The 24,887-nt window shown below is 45.6% G+C and overlaps 1 pseudogene; it reads left to right on the plus strand.

The window, feature by feature from the left end:
- Positions 1 to 22,702: 22,702 nt before the first annotated feature.
- LOC119059735 (formin-binding protein 1-like) lies at positions 22,703 to 24,217 on the plus strand (annotated as a pseudogene).
- The last annotated feature ends 670 nt before the right edge of the window (positions 24,218 to 24,887 follow it).

The following is a 24,887-nucleotide window of genomic DNA, read 5'->3' on the forward strand; positions in this document are numbered from 1 at the left end:
AGAGCTACATGCTAACACAGGGGGTTTCCATCCTAGCTACACTTTCAGACCACTTGGGGAGATTCTGAAAAACAAATGTCTGCCCCACTGCCCTTGCTTGGTTCTGATTTGATTTTTGAAAATTCTCTAGATTATTCTAATGTGAATTAAGGGTGGAAGCCTATCGAGTTACACACTGATCATATTTCACAGGGGAAACAAAACACTCCAATTTGGGATGAACATTATCACTTTCTTCTCTTGAGCCCCAGGAATGAACGGACACTTCTGTCTAACTTTTCCTTCCACCTTCAGTACCTGGGGTGGTTTGTAGGTAAAATATGTTATTATATAGAATATTACAATAAAATCAATAGGGTAGAGAATGCTGCAAAGTATTTATTTTTTGTGGTTCTCACGAGTCGCCTTCTAATTTCTAGAGCTCTCACGTCACGGGGCATCCGCCAGTTCTCCCTCCAAGGTGCTCTGTGCACTGCTCTGCTCTGTCCTGAAGGCCCAGCCTCCCCTCTGAACAGCAGAGGGAGGTGCTCCAGCCTCTGAAGCTCCCTCTTGGCTTCATCCTGGCCTTTGGGTGGCAGCCCCCACCCAAAAAGAAAGTTTTGTGCTTTCTTATGAAGTAGAAGTGGCGACAGCCACTAAAGACTACTAAAGAGTACCCTCTAAAATAACAGTAAGAAGTGTAGCATTGTACATGCACACACCAGCCGCACAGCCATCCATTATCAAGTGCTGTGTCCTGTCCATAACTGTACGTGCTGTACTTTAGTGCCACCGGCAGCGCAGCAGGCTTTCCCCCCAGCATCACCACCAACACGTGAGTAACACGTTGTGCTGTGACATGAGGGCAGCTACAACCTCACAAGGCAATAGGAATGTCTCAGCACTACTTCAATCTCAGGGGGCCGCCTTCATATGTGTGATGTCACTGACCAACGCATCATTACGTAGTACTTGACTGTGAAAATGCAGACCTTGCTGTCTCCCTCCCTCCCTCCAGGTTTTTTCGGGTCCTCACTGGCTGAGCCCAATGAAAACCAGAGGGCAAGGGATTCAGTTGGTAGAATCCTTTCAAGTCAGACTTCTGGAGATGACAGTGAGCTGGACATATAATCACGCTCACCTGAGATGAGCATTTGAAGGTCACTCCTGCCGTGCGTGCGGAGGTTGGCCTGGGATGCGGGAATCATTTCCTCACAGGAATGATGGGACTGAGAAGTTGCTCTTGGTGTAAGAGTAGTCCTTTGTAGGTAATCTGTCTTTTCCCTTGCTGCTTTGAAGACTTGTGATAATTAGAAGTTTGTGATAATGTGTTGTTGTGAGGACTTCCTTTTATGTGAGGCCCGTAGGGCTTCCTGAATCTATGGAATGTCACATCGTATCGTATGAATTTTGGAAATTTTTAGCTAATATCATCCCCCTAATTCCCTGAAACTTCAGTGTTAGATGTTTTCATGTTGCTTTATTAACCCGTCCACGGTGCCTTCCCTGGACTCTGTCTCTCTGGAGCGCGGTCTCAGAGTCTCTTCAGCTCACTCCCAGTAAACTGATACTCTCTTTGCCTCATTATCTCAGCCGGAACAGCCCCTCTCAAAGGCACACGATATTAAAACTGTCCAACATTAATAACCGGAAGCAATGCTCAGTGCGGCCAGGGAAAAGAAGACAGTAAAGGAAACCCCGTTACATTATCATCAGGTTTTTCAGCAGAAGCCCCGAAAGCCAGGGGAGAGTGGAACCAAAACCTCAAACTACTGACACAGAAAAACTGCCTTCCAATAATAATGTATCCAGCAGAGTTATCCTTGACACGTGAAGAAGAAATAAAGACTTTCCCAGACATACAGAAGTTGAAGGAAACACTGAAGGGGGTTATTCTGCCTAAAACAAAGAACAAAAGCATACAAAACTATGAAAGGGATGACTAACAGAGAGACAGAAGCAGAATGTTACCATCCTTCTTCAAAACGGGGCACTTGCTCTACACTTAAATATCACATAAGGTTAAAAGAGGTAAAACCACAAAAGATAGAATTAGATAGCTACTTTAGATCAGAAATGAGTTCACAGCATAAATAAGTATAGTCTGTAACAACAAAACATTTTTAAAAAGGGAAAGAGGGTAAAGGTCTGAATTTGCAAAGGGGAATAGAAATAAGATGCATTCAGAGGAAAACGGACCTACTGTATATATGAGACTTTCTTTTGCATAAACTTCATGGTGACCACAGAAAAATCCAAAACTCAGACATATAACTTTAAAGAAAGAGGAAACAGAGGAAAAATTATAGAATACCGCCAAACTGAAACAAAATCAACACAAAGGGAAAGGAACCATGGAGACACAGGGCTACCAGGAAACAAAAGTAGAGTGGCTGCAGGAAGTCCTCATACCTCAACAATCACCCTAAGTGGAAATGGGCTGAACTCGCCAATAAAAAAGCACGGAGCAGTGGACTGAATCAAAAATCAAGCCCCAAGAACATGCTGCCTTTGGGAGACACAGCTCAGCTTCACAGACAGATACGGACTTAAAGGGTAGAAGACAATTCTCCAAGCAAATGGCATCCAGAGAAAAACAGGTATAGCCATACTTATATCTCACAAAATAGATTTCGAGATAAAAAAGATAATAAGAGACAAGAGGGACATTTCAATGGGTAATAGGCAGGATGCATTTTATTACCATGCACAGCAATCCGTCTGAACTTCCATTTCCAACCATGACCCGAAGAAACACTAAAACACATCCTGCTACACTGATTCTCCGATGGACCCCAGCAACCACCCTGGTTATGCACCTTCCCCACTTAACCAATCAAACACCGGTGTAGGGCTGCCGGGAAGGGATTTTGCAGATGTGACTAAGGTCTCGAATCAGTTGACCTTCAGACTGCCCTGGGGGGCACTGTCCTCCTCAGATGAGCGCTGACTGGGTTCCTCCTGAGCAAAGAGGTTCCAAGTGTGAGAATTCCGTGTGAGCCTTTCTCTCCCCTGGGGGCTTTGAAAACGAAGGGCCACATGGTACAGACTGCTGTGGCCACCAGGTGCTGGGGGCAGCCCCCCCAGGGTGCTCCTCACTGACAGCTGTTAATAGGGACCTCAGACCCACAACTGGAAAAAAAGTGAATCCTGCTGACAATCTCTACATATGCTTACAGAAGGATCCCGAGCTCAGGATGAGGACACAGCTTTGTGACTCCTGACCAGAGAACCTATCCACACCATGCCTGGCTTTCTCGTGAAGGAACTACGATCAGGTAAATGAGGGCTGTTTTGAGCCCCTACGCTGTGGTGGTTTTTATACAGTAACAGACTACCAACACACAGGCGCAGCTGTGCCACAGATGGGCACATGGCATTTTTTCCACTGGAATAAATTGATGAACTGACATGTCCAGTAGTTAAATACAATAAAATCTTTCCTAACATGTTTGTGTTTTCTATTTTATGGTATTATGTAATGCAATTAAAATTTTAACACAGTTGTCATTCATTCATTCAACAACAATTAATGTCTGCTACGTACCAGAACGGCTTCATGTGCCGCAACGGAACTTTGACCTAAAGAGCCCAAAGTCTTGTGCTCACGGGTCTGATATTCTACAGGCTTCCCAGAGTGAGTCGGGGCCACTGGGACATTTTTAGTGAAGAAATGACACAATGCAACTCACCTCAGCAGGACTGCTGACCCCTATGCAGAGAACAGCCCCTGGGTGGCAGGTGAGGGGGTGGCACTGAGGCCACAGTCAGGAGTGAGAGGCTGATGGAGATGAAGGGGTGAGAGGAGAAGGGCTGGAGAGGCAGGGGTGAGGACAAGGAGCAGAGGCAGAGATCCTGAAGCAGCAGCGCTCTCGGATTTGAATGATTTACAGATGGATAGAAAATACCCCTACAGAGCGTAGCAGGGTGTTCTTTGCATTTGCCACCTAATACATTCTGTGGAACTGCCTAAAGACCTTATGTTAATCAGTTAAAAAAAATTATGTGTCCTGATAAAATATGCACACTGCTTAGATGCGAGTAATTCATAAGAGCAGGCAATGCAGGAGCGCTGGTGAAGGGCATTTTGACTGCACTGAGCACTCGCAACTTCGAGGATGTGCAGCTCCGGCTGACACGCACAGTAACAACCTGTGTCCTTGTGCTTGTCTGTATGGTGGACGTGAGCAACTCGCACTATCTCGGGGCATGGGATGAAGATCACTGCACGAGGTAATAATCCCAAGTCACACACAGATTGCGTGGGGAGTAGAACGCAGGGCCTTCGTAACTCTGACTGCAGCGCTGTCCAGACACTTCTGTCTAGGAAGCACCTGAACTCACTGATTTGCACATTAGCTCCTGATGTTCAGGGTTTCCAACACTGTGTTCCCCACTGCAGTTCACTGGTCTTTGAGAATCTCTGTCTGATGTTTTTAGGCACAGCTCCCCCAGCATTGAAGAGAACAATCCTGTCCCTCCACCTCCATACCCAGGGTGAGCTCACCATGTGACATCAAGTTCCCTGAGGTGAGTTTTCTTCTGGAAAAGTCCAGGAGAAGAGACAAGGGCTGGGAGGCAGAGAGTCCATTTCAGAGAGAGGGATTCCAGGAAGAGGAGAAATAAGGACTGGTCCCAGCATGGGGTTTTTGTCCATGGCTTCCTCACACGGCCCCTGAGGCAGGACAGAGAGCTCATGGTACAGGAGAAGGGGTCAGGACAAAGTCCCAGGTCCCTAGGCCTGGCTCTCAGGGTCTCGGGGTTTCAGCCTGAGCAAGAGTCTGAAGCTCTTTGTTGGGGAGTTCCTCATCTCCTTGTTTCACTTCTCAGTCTTGTGGAAAGCAGGACCGATAAAACAGTGTTGGTCCTGTTGAGACAGAATAAAGTGTATAAAACAAAATGGTGTCACTCATGTCAACCAAGACGGCTGCTGGTCAGCCATGACGCTTTGGTTCAAGAAGGGAACTACTTACATCACACCAGGCACCCTGCCAAAGCCCTACTAGGGCAGCACGCCCAAATTATCAGCACACACGTGTGCCTGCAGAGAGGGCACACCTACTGATAGAGTGTTGGGGGCTCTTGGCTCAATCAGCTGCCAAGAACTTGGGTATAACTGAGGTAGACTTCAGAGCCACCACCACCAGAGGTGGTCCAAGCTACTCTGGGCCTCGAGCCATCAGAGGCTCTGCCCCATGAGCCCCAGAACTTCCACACGGATGGAGACACCCACTCACTGACGCTGCCTCCCAGACAGGGGACTGAGACTCGGGGACTTGGGTTCGTTAATCCCCCATTGAGTGTCGTGCATTAACTGTGTGTGATTGTAGAAGACAGGATATTAATGCAATGTTGATGTTCTATCTCATATGAACCTGACCTTAATAAAAGCTGAGTCTGAGCAATAGCTCTTGCAGCTCTCACCTCATTCTTTGCCATTGAGAGATTACTTGTTAGGTAGAGCCTAGGAATGAGTAGCCAGAGGGAAAATAAAAGCAGGGCCCGCACCATTATAATCTAACAAAGAACTTAATACAAGAGGCTAGAAGCAAAAGGAAGACATGTCTCACCAATTGCCTCAGCAATCCCAAGCTCAGTTTGTAACATTGCCAGGAGCATAAAAATAAAATAGCGCAGGAGGGGCGAGTCCTAGAAACTGTGCTGAGAAAGGGGGCCTCCGTAACGATCTTATTAAGATTGTGGGGTGTTCTGAACGTCACCAGCAGGAGCGGAGCAGGAAGGAGGGGTAGTTCTTGAGATTCTATGCCGGGAAAGGGAGCCTCTGTAGCAATTTCACCAAGAAAAGAGCCTTTACTAACTGAGGAAGAAAGGCTTTGTAGCTGTACAATATTTTAAAGGCAGGGCTGGGCTAGAAGTCAACTGAGATATATAACCCCTGATTAGCTAAGTACCCACTTGTAGCCTTGGATCAAGTGTATGGGAAAACTCACTAACTTACTAACCAAGTACTAACAACTTCCTTTGCTCTGTTATGTGTGAGGCATTTAGACTAGCTCGGTGGCTGCTTGCAGCTTCGTGCTCGTATGTGTTTCATAAATAAAATAGCCATCTCAAACCATACGGGTTAGTCTCTTGCTTGAAATTACTCCATTGCGGCCTAGACAGGAACCGGCTACAGGGAGAGCCTTCGGACTCTCGCCCCCCCCTCCTGGTCCCTGACAAACTCAGGCAGGGCTCCTGCCTGATAGGAAAGACGACCAGGCGACCCTTCTGGAGAAGTACAGCCTACAGGGGTCGTACTGAGGCTGCTAGGGACACCTCTCACAAGCCACGTTGGGTCCTCCATCCTGGGTACCCTTGACAGACCCCAGTTCTCACTCACATTGGTGTCTGGTTTCCAGAAAAGTCAATACGCCTCATAATGTCTTGACGACAGAAGCGGACTCACACCCTCTAGACCCTGGGGAGAACGGTCCTGAGGCCCCTAACCCTCCCCCTACTTTTCCCTGACCGAGACCTGGGCCGCTGAGTGCGGGGTCTGGAGGGAGACCAACCCTGAAGTAAGGAATCAGAGTTCCCATTGACCCTGACAGTGGCTATGGGACCCATAGGAGACTTGCTCCTCCTTCACTGCCCCTCACCCAGTGTGTCTGACACCTGACCCCAGCTTTCCTGACCCCAGCTTTTCTGAGTCCTTTGATCTCCACCCAGGTCTGGACCAGAAATTCCTTTTGTGCCCCTCAGAGACCTACCTCCTACCCTGGGCTGTATCACCCTCATTCTAGAACTTTCTAAATACTAGGAGATCATCCCAAATGCCAATGGCCAGGGTGGTGTCTGGGTTGTGACCTTCCTTCCCCCACCCCAGTTGTCCTATCCATTCTCAGGATGGTCACGTGAGTGCTGCTGGAGTGTCCCATGATGGATGCCAAGTTCCTGAATTTTCTCACCCTTCTCAGACCCTCCAAAGACACACTTGACCCATCATCCCATCTCTGAACATGAGGTCACCCTGCGGTGCTGGGCCCTGGGCTTCCACCCTGAGGTGACCACCCCGACCTGGCAGCATTATGGGGGAGGATAAGACCCCAAGATGTGGAGCTCGTAGAGACCGGACCTGGGGGGGACGGGACCTTCCAGAAGTGGGTGGCTGTGGTGGTGCCTGCTGGAGAGGAGCAGAGATACACATGCCATGTGCAGCATGAGGGGCTGCCCGAGCCCCTGACCCTGAGATGGTGTGAGGAGGGGATGTGGGCTCAGAGCCTCTTCTCAGGGAACAGGGGCCTGGGGAGGACTTCAGCAGTGTCGGGACTGAGGCCTGGGGTCGGGTCCCTCACCTTCTCTTCTCTTCCTAGCGCCACCTTCTCAGACCAAAGTTGGCCTGGGCCTCCTTGGAGCAGTGGCCACTGGAGCTCTGGTGTGGAGGGGGAGCTGTCAGGTAGGGAAGGGGTGGGGTCTGAGTTTCTAGTCCCACTGGGGGTTTCAAGCCCAGGTAGAAGTGTGTCCTGCTTCGTTAAAGGGGGAGTACCATCTCCACACATGCTCTTGCCCAGTCTGGGACCCTATTTACTGGGACCCCCAACAGGTGTGAAAATAATGGATACACTTACTACCTTGATGAATTTGGTGATGGGGACCTGGTTTCCAACAGTCACAGGTCAGAGGGCAGGGTCTCTGGTGAGGACAGACCTCCAAGAGGGCAGTTGGTCAAGGTACTCTCCTTGAGAGTACAGCGGCTGTACAGGTACTCTCAGGTTTCCTGATCCTGCCTTGGGTTTGTAGTCACCATTCTGGAAACTTCTCTAGGGCCCAGGAGTAGGGATCCTTCCAGGACCTCATGGCTCTGCCTCCTGTGTCTGTGACAAAACTTCTAAAGGTGAGAAGGAGTTAGGGCAGAGGGGACAGAACTGGGTGATGGGGATTCATTGGTACATTTTGAGCATGAAGTTTACTGTTGAGAATGTCACCAGTTATAGCAACTGATCTGAATTTGCTAAGATTATTTTCCTTCTATAGGGTGAGACAGTTGCCTTCAGTGAATCAGTGGTGGAAGATTCTTCACACACACACGCACACACACACACACACACACACCCCTCGACCCTGTGTACGTGACTTCAGGAACATCTTCTTTCCCTCTCTGCAAAGAGCATCTGAGTGTGTGTACGTTCCTATCAGCAAAATATGAGGATGTGGGAGGCTGGCCTACCTGTGCCCACCGTGACCCCTCCCCACACTTTCCTGTCCTGCAGAGGGGAGCTGGGCCCTCCCCTTCCCTGTGTTTACTTCGTGGACCTGCACTTGTTTTTTTCATTTCTTACCACGAAGGGTGGATGGGTTAATTAAGGAAGAAGATCCTATGGTTTGAGATGACATAATGGAAGCACCAAGTACTTTCCAGAACCTGTGTGTTTACTCTGCTGAGACTGTTGTCGGGAGGTGAGCCTGTGAGGACTGAGCGTGGTCAGAGCTTGTGCACAGTCCGTGCTCAGTGAATTGTGGGCTTTGATGTTGTCACTCTTCAGCTGGGTCACCTCTCTGACTCTGTCCTTGTGTCGAGAGGACCTGTGGTCACAGGAACTCAACCCTCAGCCATTGTAAAATGCCCCAGTGAAGAACGTCCCCAAGACTGTGGGCAGCAAGGTGGGGCTGGGTCAGCATCCGCTCAGGTCCAGGTCTGGGTCTGGGAGTTTATTTGCAGTTTCTTTGTTTCCGCAGAGAGCAGTGTAACTGGTTTTGTTCCTGTTAGGAATTCCGGTCTCACTGAGAGAACGTGTCCCCTATCTGCCTGTCGTTATGCCCGCAAGGCCCAGGGGGTCCCTGCACACAGGAGTCTGTGGTTTGGAGACGCAAAATTTCAGAGTCATCCGGCTCTTGCCTCCTCCTGGGCCTTGACTGTTCTTTCCATCTTTTCCTAAACTCTCAAAGGAACCAGCTTCGGAATTAGCAGAGAGGAGGATCCTGTAGTTTCTCGTCTCAGACAGGTTCCTGTTGGAATTTTGCTTTGCTTACCTGCCTTCTCTCCCTGCCCTTCGCTCACTGGCTTTAGTGAAAACTCGGGGACCCATAGAGCAGAGTCTACTTTAGATTTAGGGAGAGCAGCACTGTGGGAAAAGTGCCGGTGTGTGGATGACAACGTGAGCGCAGGATGTGCTACAGAACAGCTGTGGTCTGAGGCCACGTTAACAAAGACCCTGGTCTAGCTGATTGTTCACACTCCAGTGTTGGCAGTGTGACAGATGTTTGGCACTGTTTTTGCATCGGGGAACGTCACTGACGTAAAAGAAAAAGTGCTGGCCTTGTGGAGCATATGCTGTGTGGGAAGAGACAGTGTAAACAGGGAGTGTGTCTGGGCGGGAAGTGGTAAGTGTTCTGTTACACGTCTTGGGGAAGGCAATCCCTAGTGTGGGGACAGGGAAGATGGCTTTTAGATTTGGGTGGGCCTCACTGGGAAAGTGACCTTGACAAAAGACCCAAAGGCCATGGGGAGGTCTGGAGGAAGTTCTTTCCGGACAGGAGAACCTCCAGTGTGAATGCCCTGGGGCAGCAGTGTATCTGGTTCTGGGGGGGGAGAGGAGGAGGCCGGTTCCGGGGGTGGCGCAGAGAGTAATCAGGATGAGATGGAGGCAGGGCCAGACCGTGTGGGCCTGGAAGACGGTGCTCTGAGTGAAGGATGAACAAGAAGGGTTAGAGCAGGAGACAGCATGGTCTGACGTCCCCTTTAAAGGATGGTGGTGGCCGCTGTGCTGAGAGCAGAACTGAGAGGTGAGGGAGGCAGTGGGGAGTCAGGAGGAGTCTGCAGGGCTCCAGGATAGAGATGCTTCCCCGGGTTGAGCAGTGGAAATACTGGCCATGGCGGGTTCTGGGTCCTTCCTGAAGCATTCTAGTTCCCTTGGAGCATTCATAATGGGTTAATCTGGGATATTCGAGAGAGGGTGAGTGTCACCAAAAATCTCAGAAAACAAGAGGGAAGAAGAGTCACTGTCAGTAGAGATGGGGACGACTCCGGAAGTGGCATGTTGGAGGGGGCACCACAGACATTGGTTTTAGCAGGTACTGGAACTGCGATGTCTGAGGATTACAAAAGAATCGTCCACCTGGCAGTTGGACAGATGAATCCTGAGGTCAGGAGAGATGTCAGTGGGAGAGAGAGATATTCCAGCCTTGAGAGCGGACAAGGTGGCCATGCGAGTGACTGCTACAGAAGACAGGGGAGCACTGATGAACCCAGGACCCCTGTGCTCAGTGAGCTGGTCAGCCACACACCAGGGCCGCCTGCACGGTCCTGTCTCTGCACCTGGAGGCACAACCGTGGAGTCCCACACTTTCTCATGTGCAGCAGTCACCTGGGTATCTTGTCAAGTCAGAGAGTCTGGAAAGGAGCGGGAGAGTCTGGATTTGCAGCAAGGCCAGCGCCCATATCGTTGGTCCGAGATCACACATTAGCAGCAGGAACCCCGGCCAGGACTCTGCGTGACTGTGTGTCTGCCTCACCCCCAGGGCTTCTTACATGACTGATCTGGGCCTGGTGCCTATTCCCTGAGATGGCGGGTTTGGGAGCAGCCGGAGGTTTTGCAGATGCCCACGAGTAATCCTGGGGTCCAGCCAGACTGGGAACCGGCTGAGGGAGGGAAGGGATCATAAATCCACTAAAGGTATCTTTTTCCTCAGAAAGAAACAAGTGGGCGTTTATCGTCATTTATGAGAACTCATTGGGAGTTACACGTCCTTCTCTCCACCGTGGGGTTAGTCAGGTGGAAGGCTTAGGAAGTGGGCCCGAGTCAGTATAATAAAATCCCTGAATGCTTGCTCCCTGAAACTTCCCCAGGTGTATTTCTTGGAGCAAGCAATGGAATCTCAATTTTTCCTAAGCTTAGATAAAAAGCATACACACACAGACACACACATACACATGTGTGACATTGGGGTCTAACAATATTTCAAGAATGCCACAGCACAGACTAAAGGCCACAAAGCCAGGAACAGGTGCCCAGTCCAGCCTGGGTCGGGTCCCACAGAGGACCCAGTGCCCTGCTGCTGAGCACAGATGTCACTGCTCACCACACTGACTCTGCTGGTGCTGGACCCTGCCGCCAGGTCTGCTGTCTCCGCTGCTCCTGTCACCCTGGCCAAAAGCACTCTGCACAGTCCCAGCCTGCCTGTGTCACCCCGTCCTGAGTCAGAGTCCAGCATGTGGTGACCTGACTGGTGGAGCCCTGTGCTCTGCCCAGATGCGTCATTCTGGGAGACGTGGGTTTCCCTTCTTTATGGAGGGAGGTGGTCTCTGCCTCCCACCAAGACTCTACGGGTAAAATGCCCATCATGTCGGAAGAGAGTTCAGGTGCTGGGGTGAGAACGGAAAAGAAGGACAAATGTCAAATCTTAGAGCAATGATCTGAGGTTAGACCTGTCTGGTGCTTTGTAGGCACTCAGGTGTGGCTGGAACAGCAAGTGACCAATAAATGACATCCCAGGTAGAGGTTTACTTGAGGCTCTCACTCTGAATTTCTCTGTGGGATAGTGGGGGATTTTTTTCCTCCACTAACGAACGCAGTTCTCTGATTCTCAGACACCAGCTGCATTTCCTCAATTCAGCTCAATTCCAACACAAACCACCCAGAGTGAGCTGCAAGCCCCATATATTCAAGGCTCCTTCCCACAAGACTGCACTCACTTCAGATGCAAGTCTCAAGTTCAGCCCCCCATGTGACCTGCACTTCTGTCTGACGTCGCTACAAAAGTTAGGGGTTCCCACCAAGTTCATTAATGTGCTAGATCCACTCATGGAACTCAGGAAAATGCTGTGCTTACTATTACAATTTATTATAATGGATACGAGTGAGCAGCCCGATGAAGAGGGACACGGGGCAAGGTGGGGGAGGGTCCTGAGTGCCAGAGCCTCTGTCACTCTGTAGCTGAACTGTGCGACCCCTCCCCTTCCAGAATGTGGATGTGTACACTACCACAAAACTCTCTGAACCCCCTTGTTGAGGTTTTTAATGGAACTTGCACTCCACAGGCATGATGATTAAAGCATTGGCCACTGGAGATCGAACTTGAACTCCAGCCTCTCTCCCCAGTGGCTGGGCAGGGAGGCTGGAAGTTCCAACCCTTTGATCAAGCTTGGTCTTTTGGTGACCAGCTCTGATCCTGACACTATCAAGGACCCTCAGCCAAAAGCCATCTTATTAGCATCTCGAAGACACTTGTCGCTCGAGGTGCCAAGGATTTTAGGAGCTCTGTGCCAGGACCCGGAAGCAAAGGCCCACTATTTTCTGCTGTACCACATGCCTTTGCCCGCAGATCCATGAATAGCAAAGGTATGGTAATAGTTAAAAGATTTTGGCAGGTTAGTAGAGTCCCTCTCAGTCATTAACAATTAGTCCAGCTTGTCATCTTAGTAGGGATAGTTACCTGGCCCATACATTTATGAAAATTACCCAAGATTTTTAGTCAGCGGCAATACCTACTGTACCCAAATACTCACTTATGATCCAGCATTTCCTCTACCACTTACGTACCGAGTAGGTATGCATACGCATCTGTATGTCAAAACATGTAGAGAAATCATTCATAGCAGTATGTTTTATGAAATTTGGGTGGATAACACAAATGCCCATGAGCAGTAGATGAACAGTGTGATTTGTTCCCATATTGGAACCCCTGTAGCCATGAGAGTGCATGAACTACAGCCACGAAGCCGTAGGGATGAGACCTGGGACATAGTGTTAGGTGAGAGCCCAGTGCAGGGGGGTGGCCACTGTCATGTTCCCTTCTTCCAAAAACAAACAACTCATCTACGGTGTTAGAAATGAGGATGAGTGGTTACTCGGAATTGGGGGCGGTTTATGAATGAAGATGTAAGAGAGCTTCCCGGGGTGTTGGACATGGGTGGCTGTTGTTTATCCTAATGTTCTCCTCCTGAAAATCCACCTTACACTTAGGATCTGTCCTCCTCTTTGTGTGGGTGTGGTCCTTAGGAAAGAATATTTTTCTGGAAATTTGAAATAATTCTATTTAAGACAACATAGAATTATTCTCACTGAAACCTTTCAGCAACGCTGAATTGAAATAATCACTGCAATTTTTTTGAATCCAAGGAAACAAATGTCTGTGATTTAGACATAAGAAGAGAATCTACAGCAAGAGCAGTGAGACTGGGAGCTGACTCCTGAACAGCTTTGGGACGGCTGTCAAGTCAGGACTAGGAATCAAACCCCCAGTGGGCTCCTGGGAGGCGGTGTGAGAAATGCCCCTGGGTAGTGCCTGAGGGACTCATGAACAGTGCTAGTGGCTTGGCTGGCCGGTCAAGAATGTGAGGAAAACTGACCTGGAAAATTAAGAGGTGGAGGAGAGGTGTGTTCATGGACCTCCTGCCATGGACAGAGTGGGTGGAGATGCTGGTCAGCCAGGGGAGGCCAGCAGAGGGGATCAGCGTGGTGAGGCTGCCTGTACTTGGGTAGGGAGATGCTGTGATGGATGGTGTCGCTCAGCCTCCCCCAGCAGCACAGGGCTTGCTGATGGAGTCCCTGCACAATGTGACAAATGGGAGGGAACTGCATGGGCTCAGCCACGTGGCTTTCCACTCACCAAGGCTGTTATGGTGGCTTCTACTGCTGATTGCCCAGTCAGCTGATAGCAGCTTTTTTTTTTTTTAAGAAAAATAGGTGAAACCAGATCAAAACAGAGTTGTCCTTGATAACTATGTCACTGCCAATGTAGGAGAGATTTAAACAATCTTTTTTTTAAAGACTTTTGTTTATTGACTTCAGAGAGGGGAAAAGAGGGAGAAAGAGAGGGAGAGAAATATGAATGTGTGGTTGCCTCTCACACACCCCTACTGGGAACCTGGCCTGCAACCCAGGCCCTGACTGGGAATTGGACTGAGATCCTTTGGTTCACAGGCTGGTGCTCAATCCACTGAGCCAGACCAGCTGGGGAAGATTTAAACAGTCTTAAAACTATGAAGAAATTTATGTCAATGGAAAAGACTGCAAAGGAAGAAATTAAAGTAGTTGTAAAAGTTCTATTTCCCTTCAACTATATCCAGAATCTTTTATAGGGAAGTTTTACTAAACCTTCGAGGAAAACTCCTGGTTTTATATAAAATATTCAAGAGAATGAAGTAATACAGGGAAAACCAAACAAGTCATTTATTAGAGCTAAATAACATTTATCCTAAAGCCAGTTAGGGTAGAAATAAGAAAAAAACACAAAAATCACATTTAAGAAAGCAGATGTGAAAATCCTGAGAAAATGTAGTAGATACTATCAAAGTACTATAAAGCAATTAAATATTTTGATCAAGTTGGTTATCCCAAGAATGCAAGAGTATTTCAACTTTAAATTTAAAAAATTTATTAAATTTACTGGGGTGACATTTGTTAATAGGATCATACAGGTCTCAAGTGTCTTTTTATGATGCAAGATGTGTTTGTTGCACTGTGAGCCCACCACCTGCAGTCAAATCTTGTTCCATCCCCTCATATTAGGCTCCCCCACCCCCCACCCCCTTCCCTCTGGCAACTACCACATTGCTGTCTGGGTCCATGAGTCTCAGTTTTATATCCCATGGATGAGCGAAATCAGATGGTTCTTAGCTTTTTCTGAGTGACTTACTTCATTTAGCACAATATTCTCAAGGTACATCTATGCTGTTGCAAATGGCAGCATTTTGACTTTTCTTATGGCTCAGTAGTTTCCTATGTGTATATGTACCATGTCTTTATCCTCTAGCGAAAAACACTATTGGTCATTGTAAATAATGCTGCAGTGAATATAGGGGTACATATATCTTTGTGAATACATGTTTTTGAGGTTTTTTTGATAGATACCCAGGAAAAGGATTCCTGGGCCATAAGATAACTCTATTCTTAATATTCTGAGGAACTGTCAGACTGTTTTCCATAGTGGCTGTACCATCTACATTGTCACCAGCAGTGAATGAGGGTTCCCTTTTCTCCATAAACTCTCCAACACTTGTTATTACTTGTGTTGTTGATGATAGCCATCCTCACAGGTGTGACTGTTAGGTATCCCATGGTAGTTTTGATTTACTTCTCCCTGGTAGCTAGTGAGATTGAACATCTTTTCACATATCTGTTCACCATCTGTATGTCTTCCTGGGAGAGCTGTCTATTCTGGTCCTCTGCCCATTTTTTAATTAGATTGTTTGTTTGGTGTTGAGTTTTATGAGTTCTTTATATATTTTGGATATTGAACCTTTGTTGGAGCTATCATTTGCAAGTGTCATCTCCCATTTTGTCAGTTGTGTCTGTGTTTTGTTATAGGTTTCTTTTGTGTGTGGAAACTTTTCAGTTTAATATTGTCCCACTCATTTATTTTTGTCTTTACTTCCCTTGCCTTTGGAGTCAAATTCATAAAATGTTCTCCACAACCAAGGTCCTTAAGTTTAGTGTGTATGTTTTCTTCTATGTAACTTATTGTTTCATATCTTATACTTAGGTATTTGATCCACTTTGAATTAATTTTTGTACATGAGATAAATTGTAGTATAGTTTCATTCTTTTGCATATGGCTTTCCAATTTTCCCAGCACCATTTATTGAAAAGGCTTTCTTTTTTCTACTTTGTGTTTCTGGGTTCTTTGTCAAAAAATATCTGGCCATATCCATGTGGTTTTTCATCTAGGCTCACAATTCTGTTTCATTAATCTGTGTGTCTGTTTTTCTGCCAATACCATGCTGTTTTGACTATTGTAGCTCTGTAGTATAATTTGAAGTCAGATAGTGTGATCCCTCCAGTTTTGTTCTTTTTTGTAAGAATTGCTTTGGCTATTAGGGATCTTCTGTAATTACATCTAAATCTGGTGGGGTTTTTTTGTTCTATTTCTTTTTAAAAATGACATAAAAATTTTGATGAGGATTGCATTAAATCTGTATATCACTTTAAGTAATATGGCCATTTTAACTATGTTGATTCTTCTAATCCATGAGCACAGAATATCTGTCCATTTCTGTGTATTTTTTCCAATCACTTTTGATAATGCTTTGTAGTTTTCAGTATATAGGTCTTTTATATCTCTTTTTATGTTTATTCCTAGATATCGTATTCTTTTGGTTGCAATTTCAAAAGGAATTGGGGTTTTTTAATATCTTTTTTTCAATTTTGCTATTAGTATACAAGAAAGCTATAGATTTTTGTACATTGATTTGTCCTGCAACTTTATTGTTTATTGTTTCTAATAGGTTTTTATGGTGGAGTTTTTAGGATTTTCTATACAGAATCATGTCTGTAAAAAGTGACACTTTTGCTTCTTGCTTCCCAATTTGGATGCCTTTTATTTATCTTGCCTTATTGCTCTAGCCAGGACTTCCAGAACTATGTTAAATAAAATTGGTAAGAGTGGACATCCTTGTCTTGTTCCTGATTTTAGAGGAAAATCTTGCAGTTTTTTTGTCACTGAGTATGATATTGTCATACTGATATCATATGATATGATATTGAGGCTGCAAGTTTATCACACATGGCCTTTACTATGTTGATATACTTTTGTTTTATACTCATTTTATCAGGTGATTTTAATCATAAATGGATGTTGCATCTTATCAAATACTTTTTCTGAATCTATTGAGAAGATCAAATGATTTTTTATTCTTTCTTTTGTTAATGTGGTTTATTACATTGATTTGCATATGTTGAACCATTCTTGTGCCCCTGGATTAAACCCAACTTGATCACCATGTATTATTTTGTAATGCTTTGTTGTATTCAATTTGCTAGTAAGTATTTTGTTTAGCATTTTTGCATCTGTATTCATCACAGATATTGGTCTGTAGTTTTTGTGTATGTGTGTTGTCCTTGCCAAGTTTTGGCATCAGGATTATGTTGGCCTCATAAAATGAGTTAGGAAGTATTGCCTCTTCTTCATTTTGGGGGGAGAGTTTGAGAAACGTAGGTTTTAAATCTTCTTTGAATGTTTGGTAGAATTCACTGGTGAAGCTCTCTGGTACTGGACTGTTATCTTTTAGGAGGTTTTTGATGGTTCATTCCATTTCCTCAGTGTTGATCGGTCTATTTAGATTTTCCAATTATTCATGATTTGGCCGAGGAAGGTTATGTATTTCTAAGAACTTATCCATTTCTTCTAGGTTACTGAGTTTGGTGGCAAGTAGTCTTTCATTGTATTCTGATACGATCCTTTGTATCCCTGTGGTTACTTCTCCTCTTTCATTTCTGATTTTGTTTATATGGGTCTTTTTCTTTCATAGTGAGTCTAACCAGGGGATTATCAATTTCATTAATCTTTTCAAAGAACCAGTTCTTTGTTTTATCAATTTTTATATAGTCTCTTTGTTCTTTGTGTCATTCAATTCTGTGCTAATTTTTATTATTTCTTCTCTTTGTGTTGCTTTTGTTCTTTTTCTACATCTTTAAGATGCAATGTTAAGTTTTTTACTTGGGATTTCTTTTGTTTCTTGAGATAGTGTAACAGGAAAATTGGGGTCCCCCAAAAAAAGTTTCCCCAATAACTTGGCCAGGGGAAGAGGAAGGGAACAGGGCCATTGAGAATTACTTTGCATAGCTAAAGAATTTGGCCAGTGTTTTAATAATGTTAAGCAGCTGTGCCCCGCTTCATTCAAAGCCAGGGAAATGGGAGTGGCTTTAACCCGTTATGTAGCCAGGAGGCAGCACCCCCTCCCCCACCCCCACCCGCTGCATGAGTGACTCGGAGGTGGCTCCTAAATCATGGGGCCATTCCTGTCTGGACTAACAGTGGCAGCTGGGAAAGGCAGAGGAAACCAGAGAAACCAGAGTGCTGTCAGGTGTAATCCTTTGTGGGAGGAGTCAGAAATGGGGCTACAGAGGAAGAGCAATGCTGACATTTAAACTCAGGCATGGGCCAGCCATGCCCTTTTGGCCATAAGGTTTGAAAGGATGCAGAAGGGCCCCCACTGACCCACCATGAGGGTGTGGTTTCGGATTAAGAGCAGGAGCCTGGCTTTTAAAAAAAGGTACAGGGAATAATTTGTAGGTACAAAATAGACAGGAGAATGTTGAGAATAGTATAGGAAGTGGAGAAGCCAAAGAAGTTACATGCACAACCCACTGACATGAACTAAGGGGAGAGATTGCTGGAGGGAGTGGAGGTACTGGGTGGAGGGGGACAAAGGGAAAAATGGGAGCCATAATAGCATAATCAATGAGATATACTTAAAAATAAAATGGGAGTAAATACACACCTATCAATAATCACTCACTTTAAATGTGAGTTGAATGAATGCTCCAATCAAAAGATGTTTGGTGGCTGAAATAATAAGAAAACAGAACCCATATATACGTTGTAAGTAAAGGGATGGGAAAAGATATTTAATGAATTAATTGAAATGAAAAAGTTGGGATAGCAATGCTTTATACCACACAAAACAGACTTTAAAACAAAGGCTATAACCAAACACAAAGAAGGACCCAGCAATTCCAAAAGGTATTACCTGAAGAAATCCAGAACACTATTCAAAAAGTAATAGTAAATTATAGTAAATAATACAGCATTATTTGCTACAGCAAAGAAATGGAAGCCACCTAAGTGTCCATCAACAAATGAGTAGATAAAGAAGTGGTGCATATGTACAAACGAATATAATGCAGCCATGAAAAGGAACTAAATCTGGCCATAACATGGTTGGACCTGGAGGGCATTGTGCTGCAAGATATAAGTCAAACTGAGAAAGGCATAGGCCATATGATTTCACTTACACGTGAAATCTAAAAATCAAGCAGAAACAAACTCAGAGATGCAATAAATATTTTGTTGGAAGGGGCTCGAGAGATGGGTGAAAAAAGTGAAGGGATTAACAAGTACAAATTGGTAGTTACGTAATAGTCATGGGGTTGATAGGGAATGTAGTCAATAATATTGTGGTAACTATGTGTGGTGCCAGAAGGGCATTAGATTTAACAGGGTGATCACTTTGGAAAGTATATAAATGTCTAATCACTATGCTGTACACCTGAAATGAATACAGTATTATATATCAACTGTAACTGAAAAAAACTTTAAATAAAAGAAATAAAGGAGAAATTAGACATTCTCAGGTCAGCAAAAGCTGAGAAAGTTTATCTCTACTTTTTTTTTTACTTACATATAATGCTACAAGGATCTCTTTAGGCTAAAATAAAAAGACAGTAGGAAGTAATTTCAAGGTAGATGAGATATAAAGAACACTGGTAACTGTAACTACATAGCTGGATATAAGAGCCAGCATTATTGCTTTATTGTTTTTTTTGAAACACCTTTTTTCTCTATATGAGTTAAATATAAATACGTATACAAAATCCCTCAGCTGATGAATGGATAAAGAAATGGTGGTATATCAATAAAATGGAATAATATTTGGACATGAAGAAGAATGAAGTTCTCATACCTACTATGATATGGATGGACCTTGATGACATTGGATAACTTCAGTGAGCCAGATGCAGAAAGCTACATATTGTGTGATTCCATTTATATGAAATATCCAGAAGGGGCAAGTTTGTAGAGACAAAAAGCAGATTGGTGACTCCATGGGCTGGGGTTAGAAGGAGTGGGCGTGACTGGTTAATGGGTCGGCGGTTTCACCCTTGGGTGGTGCGACTCCTCTGGAACTGGGTTGTGGCGGTGGTTGCACAACTTGTATGCACCAAGTGTCATTGAGTTGTACAAATAGTTGTACAAAATAGTTGTACTATTTTTAAAATAGTACATTTTGTTACGTGTATTTGATATTATTTTTTTAAAGGCTTGGGAATATGTCCCAAACACTTTTGTGTGGTAAACTAAGGTTTGCTTTGGGATCTGCCATCTGTGTTCCTTCATCAGGACTCGCCTGCTCCTTAGAGCTCCCCTGGGTTTTCTGCCTGTAAAAACTGTCTTTCAGAACATCCTCTAGGTTACCCGGTCGAAAGCCCAAATGACTTCCTACCTTGAATCCAAATACTCAGATGCAAGTCTGAAGCTCATTTTCAGTGGAAGTTAGGAGATTATCCAATTTGTAGGACTCCCTGGGAATGACAGTGATTAGCCTTAATTCGAGGTACGTCACGTTTGCATTTCTGAAGAGAAGCCTGCTCACTAATGAACATGTAGTTTTGGTTTGTGCAGGTGGGGTCCTCAGCAGAGGAGCCAAAGACGGCTCCAGGAATACCAGGCGCCTGTACTTCACTGGTAGCTGAACGGCTCACCCAGCTGCCACCCACGACTGAAGAAAGGTGGGAACTCTTACCTCGGCCCATCCCTTAGCTGTGTTCCCCTGATCTGGACACACTGAGAGTGGGATCTCCGCTGCTCTTTCTGCTGTTGCAGAGCCTCCGTCCATGTGGCTCACACCCTGTGGGCTTCAAAGGAGGTTGAGTGTCCTTGAATGCTCAAGGCCAACATTTTCCATGAACCCCAGTGAAGCAGTTGGTAATCTATACATTGACGGTAATCTTCGTGTTGTGTCGATGGCTCCTCGGCACTCTGCGATCAAAGGAGAGATCATGGACTGTGGGTAAAGAGTTCCTTTCTTCTCTCTGAGGAGTAATCAGTAAGGATTTCCGCCCTGTGGAGTCCAATGGAAAGATCTGTGTCAGGCTGAGGGAGGAAAGAAATCTTTTTATTGGTTACTTTTTTTATTGTGACTTTACTTCAAAGGTTTTATTTTGAAATTTTAAACGTTTTTCACATTAAAAAAATAAAAACCTTTTAGCCAAAGGAAACTTTAAAATGCACAGAAGAAATAAAGACACATGGCCTCCTCTCTAAAGACATCATTAAACTACACCATTGTTGAAAGTTCAGACTCCAGTGTGAAGCGTGTTCCCTTTGCCGTGGTCCTGATTTTCATTCAGTGGTTTTCTGTGTGTTTAAACTACAACATAGGGAATACCATCAATAATATTGTAATAACTATGTGGAACCAAGTGGGACTTGAAATATGGGGGCAAACACTTTATGAGGAACGTGGCTGTCTACCCACTATGCTGTACGCCTGAAACTAATACAAAATAATATTGAATGTAAGTTGTAATTCAAAAATAAAATTCAAAAAATATTAAAATATTATACATAGTACTGTATAAATATATTATTGAGTATTACATAGAATAAATCTATATGCATGTACATGTGTGCATTCATTTTAGAAAGCTGCATTCATATGTTATGGGTTACGGTCATCCCTCGCTATATTGGGTTCACTTACTGTGGCTTCACTGTGTCGCAGGTTTTTAAAAATATGTATATTTAATTCTGTAATGTGGAGTTTTCACTATATCATGGGATTTTGTATACTGTATTCATATAGAATTTTATATGTTGTTAAAATTACATAGGATTAAGAGTGTAGAAGGTGCTTAAGAGCATATGAAGTGTTTATAAGAGTGTGGGAAAGGTTAATAAGAGAGTGGGAAAGGTTTATAGGAGTGTGGGAAGGGATTACAAAGCCTTAATATACATATAAATAATAAAATAAATATAATGCTGCTGCTTCATGGATTCTCACCTATCGCCGGGGTCTCTGGAACTTAACTCCCACAATAGGTGAGGAATCACTGTATTTTGAATGTTATTTCTGAAATGTGTTATTACACAAGCAATTTTCCATTTTAAAAACTGCATAAATGTACACCATTTTTACAAGCTGCATACCACTTAAAACAATGGGATGCAATGAAACCTTTTTTTCTATTTGCTTTCTTGTGTTCTCTAGCAAATAATGATTTGGTAAGTGTCATCTTCATAAAGATTCTTCTTTAGTAGGGATTTTTTAAATTGGCGGACTACTCAAATGGTCAATATTAGGTCAAAGAATTTAAACACTTTTATGCCTCTTGATACCTACGGTCCAATTGCTTCTCTAAATCGCTGTACTGACAGATTCATTCATTTCACATGTACACAGCGGGCTGCTGCCATGAGCTGGTGATGACGTTGGGATGCAGAGGTGAAGGAACAGACAAGACCCCTTGCTTATGAAACATATTTCAGTGATACTCACTGGCAATAAACAAAATGTGTTCTGAGATCAGTGGTAATTGCTGTGGAGAAGAATATGCCTGGGCTAGAAGACTGGGGGTGGCGGGTGGCAGGGCACACATCTCAGTGTGTTGGACAGGGTGTTTCTTAAGACGTGACACTGAACACTTGAGCAGATACCTGAGTGGTGTGGGGAACAGCCATGTGGGTCTCCGGAGAGCAGGGTCCTATGGGAGTCAAAGCAGGGCAGCGGCCCGAGGCTGGGGCGAGAGTGTGGCAATGAGGCCTGGGTGGTGAGAGGGGCCCTGTCCTGGGGGGCTCGTAGGTGGTGGTGAGGGACGGGGAGCTCACTCTGCCCAAGGAGGGAGACCAGTGTTCTGTGTGAGGCAGTTGTGAGGCTGTATCTTCACAATTGAATTATTATTGTCTGTTATGTGGGTAATGGGCATGAGGGTCGCAGGGGCCCAGCTGGAAGGCTACCTGTTCACTGCTGTAGAGAGGACAGCACCCAGATGGGCTGTGGGAAGCGACCAGATCCAGGGGTGATATTCTAAGATGATGTTAGCAGTAATTCAAGGGAGAACCACACCTGTACTTACTGACCTTAATTCTACCATTTATTCCAGGTGGCCTTCTGCCACAAACCCAAAGTAAGATACATAAATTATTTCAAAATCAACAGCAAGGAAAATATAAAATTTATAATGTTAAGCCCTCCCCCTTCACTTGCTCACTGGGTGGGTGTGGGCAGGTGCTGTGGCTGCCGCCTCCTCTGACCACCGTACTGAGGAGCCGTGGGGAGGGGATGAGGAGGACACCCAGGGCAGGAACCTCGGGGAAGGGGACCATTCCAGCCCACTGCACTGTGGGCTGGGCAACGAGCTCTGGGATCCAGCTGGCAACTCAGAAAAACACGCACAGTGGGGAACGGATGTTCCTGAGAAAGACATCAAACTTATCAAGGGAAGAACAGAGATTGAACTCAGTATGCAAAGCAACTGAGGAAATCTTCCAAAGAAGTAGTCTACTTAAAAACTACTTGACGGAGGAGGAAGAATTCAGGTATAAGGCATGGAAGGCCTTCCTTTCCACCTTCAAGGTGATGGACGATTGTGCAGGGAGCAACCTGAGCCAGCCTGACTCTGTGAGTGGGGTCCTGAGGAGCCCCACGCAGCTGGCCGGGCTCCGAGAGCGTGGACACAGGCGCTGGAAAGGCACGACACCTAGTGGCAGAAAACAACACAGCAGATTCCTCATGGATTCTTCAGAGATCCACCCAGGGGCAGTGCTAGCGTTACAACACCCACATTCCCAACATATTTCAAAAAGGAAAAGAGATGCAGGAAAGAAGATAGTGAGAACTGGCCAGTCAGTGAAGACATATGCAGGGAGTGATGGGCAGGTGATTCCAATCATTAGGAAGTGCTGGCGTCAGATATATCACCCTGGCTCATGTGGCTCAGTGCATTGAGCTCCGTCCTGTGAACTGAAAGATGGCCAGTTTGATTCCCAGCCAGGACACATGCCTGGGTTGCAGGCCAGGTCCCCACTTGGGGGTGTGAGAGAGGCTACAAATCAGTGCGTGGTTGCCTCTCACACACCCCAACTTGGGACCTAGCCCGCAGCCAGGCATGTGCCCTGACTGGGAATTGGACCAGCGACCCTTTGGTTTGCAGGGCAGCGCTGAATCTACTGAGCCACACGGGCCAGGGCAATAAATAAAATCTTTAAAGAAGTAAAAAGAGAGTCCTTATATTTAAAAAAAATGATTTGCAACTGGCCATAGAAGCTTGTAAATCAGGGTTAGAGCCCCCGGGAGACATCGAGTTCGTGGATTACACTCAGTCTATGCAGCTACCATGTCAGAGAACACAGCAAAGAGGAGCTCAAACGAGCTGGCAAATCCAAAGGAAAGTTATGGCCTTTCAACAAACAAACACACAAACAAAACCCCCAAATCAAGCTTGTGTCCCTTTTAACTTCCCTTCTCCCATCCGCCTCCCGTCCTCCCCCTGCCTCTGCTCACCCTCTGCTGCCCCCGCAGCCCCTGCCTCCCGTTGCTCCGACCAGTCCGTCCCCTCCTGACCTCCGACTCTGCTCCAGGAGGCTGGCGCCAGGGCTTCTCTCAAGCTACCTTTACCACCAGAGGGGCTCAGCAACCTCCCGCCTGAACAGACAAGGAAAAAGCCCCAACAGGAAGCTAATGAGTTAAATAAAGAAACGCAAAGGAGATGGATCAAAGAGAAGCCATGGCAAAGTGAAAGATGTTTACCTAAAGAATCCTCCAATGGGAGACCCAACCAGTTTGGATAAAACATGAACAGAAGTTAGCTGAAATATTAAAAAAAAAAAAACAACAAGCAAACAGTGACTCTCAGAGGTTCAGAAGTTTGGGGCCCAGCTGGCTGAGGCGAAGGCAGGTCCTGGGCACGGAGTGAACGGACAGGTGTTCAACCCCTGCTCAGGACCAGAGTGGCCGTCAGCAGGTACCTCGAGATCAGGGGAGGGTGCTGGCCACGATTCCCACCACCAGTGTGATGAGTAGGAACCGCTCCCTGCCATCAGGACTTGCAAAGCTGTTTCCCTGTTTGACAGAATGAGGGAACCATTCCGGTGGTTGAATGAGAAATGCTGTGTGTCATAGAGGGTGACAACGGTGATGCGGACAAATAAAGGTGAAGAGGGCGCTCTCCCCACTTGGTACATTGAAGTCAATTTGGACAAACATGCCGAAGGTGCTAAGACTTGAATGCAACTTAGAAAAACGTTTTAAAAATTGCAGTTATTTCTCTCTGAAATGGTGCCTGTTTTCATGGGCCCTCAGTAGACCTGAGGGGTCTCACACCTGAATGTCCTGCTCTAGTTTACAGTAATTGTTTCACTTGCTGATGAAATTTTCTGTGGCAAGCTTCCAACAGCTGAGTTAAATCTGCGTCATTTAAAACCTGATAAATGTTTCTTCTTTGGGCAGCATCTGTAGGTTAAAAAAA

Source organism: Artibeus jamaicensis, unplaced genomic scaffold (genome assembly GCF_021234435.1).
Source record: "Artibeus jamaicensis isolate MK-2021 breed Jamaican fruit bat unplaced genomic scaffold, CSHL_Jam_final contig_484, whole genome shotgun sequence".
Taxonomy (NCBI): domain Eukaryota; kingdom Metazoa; phylum Chordata; class Mammalia; order Chiroptera; family Phyllostomidae; genus Artibeus; species Artibeus jamaicensis.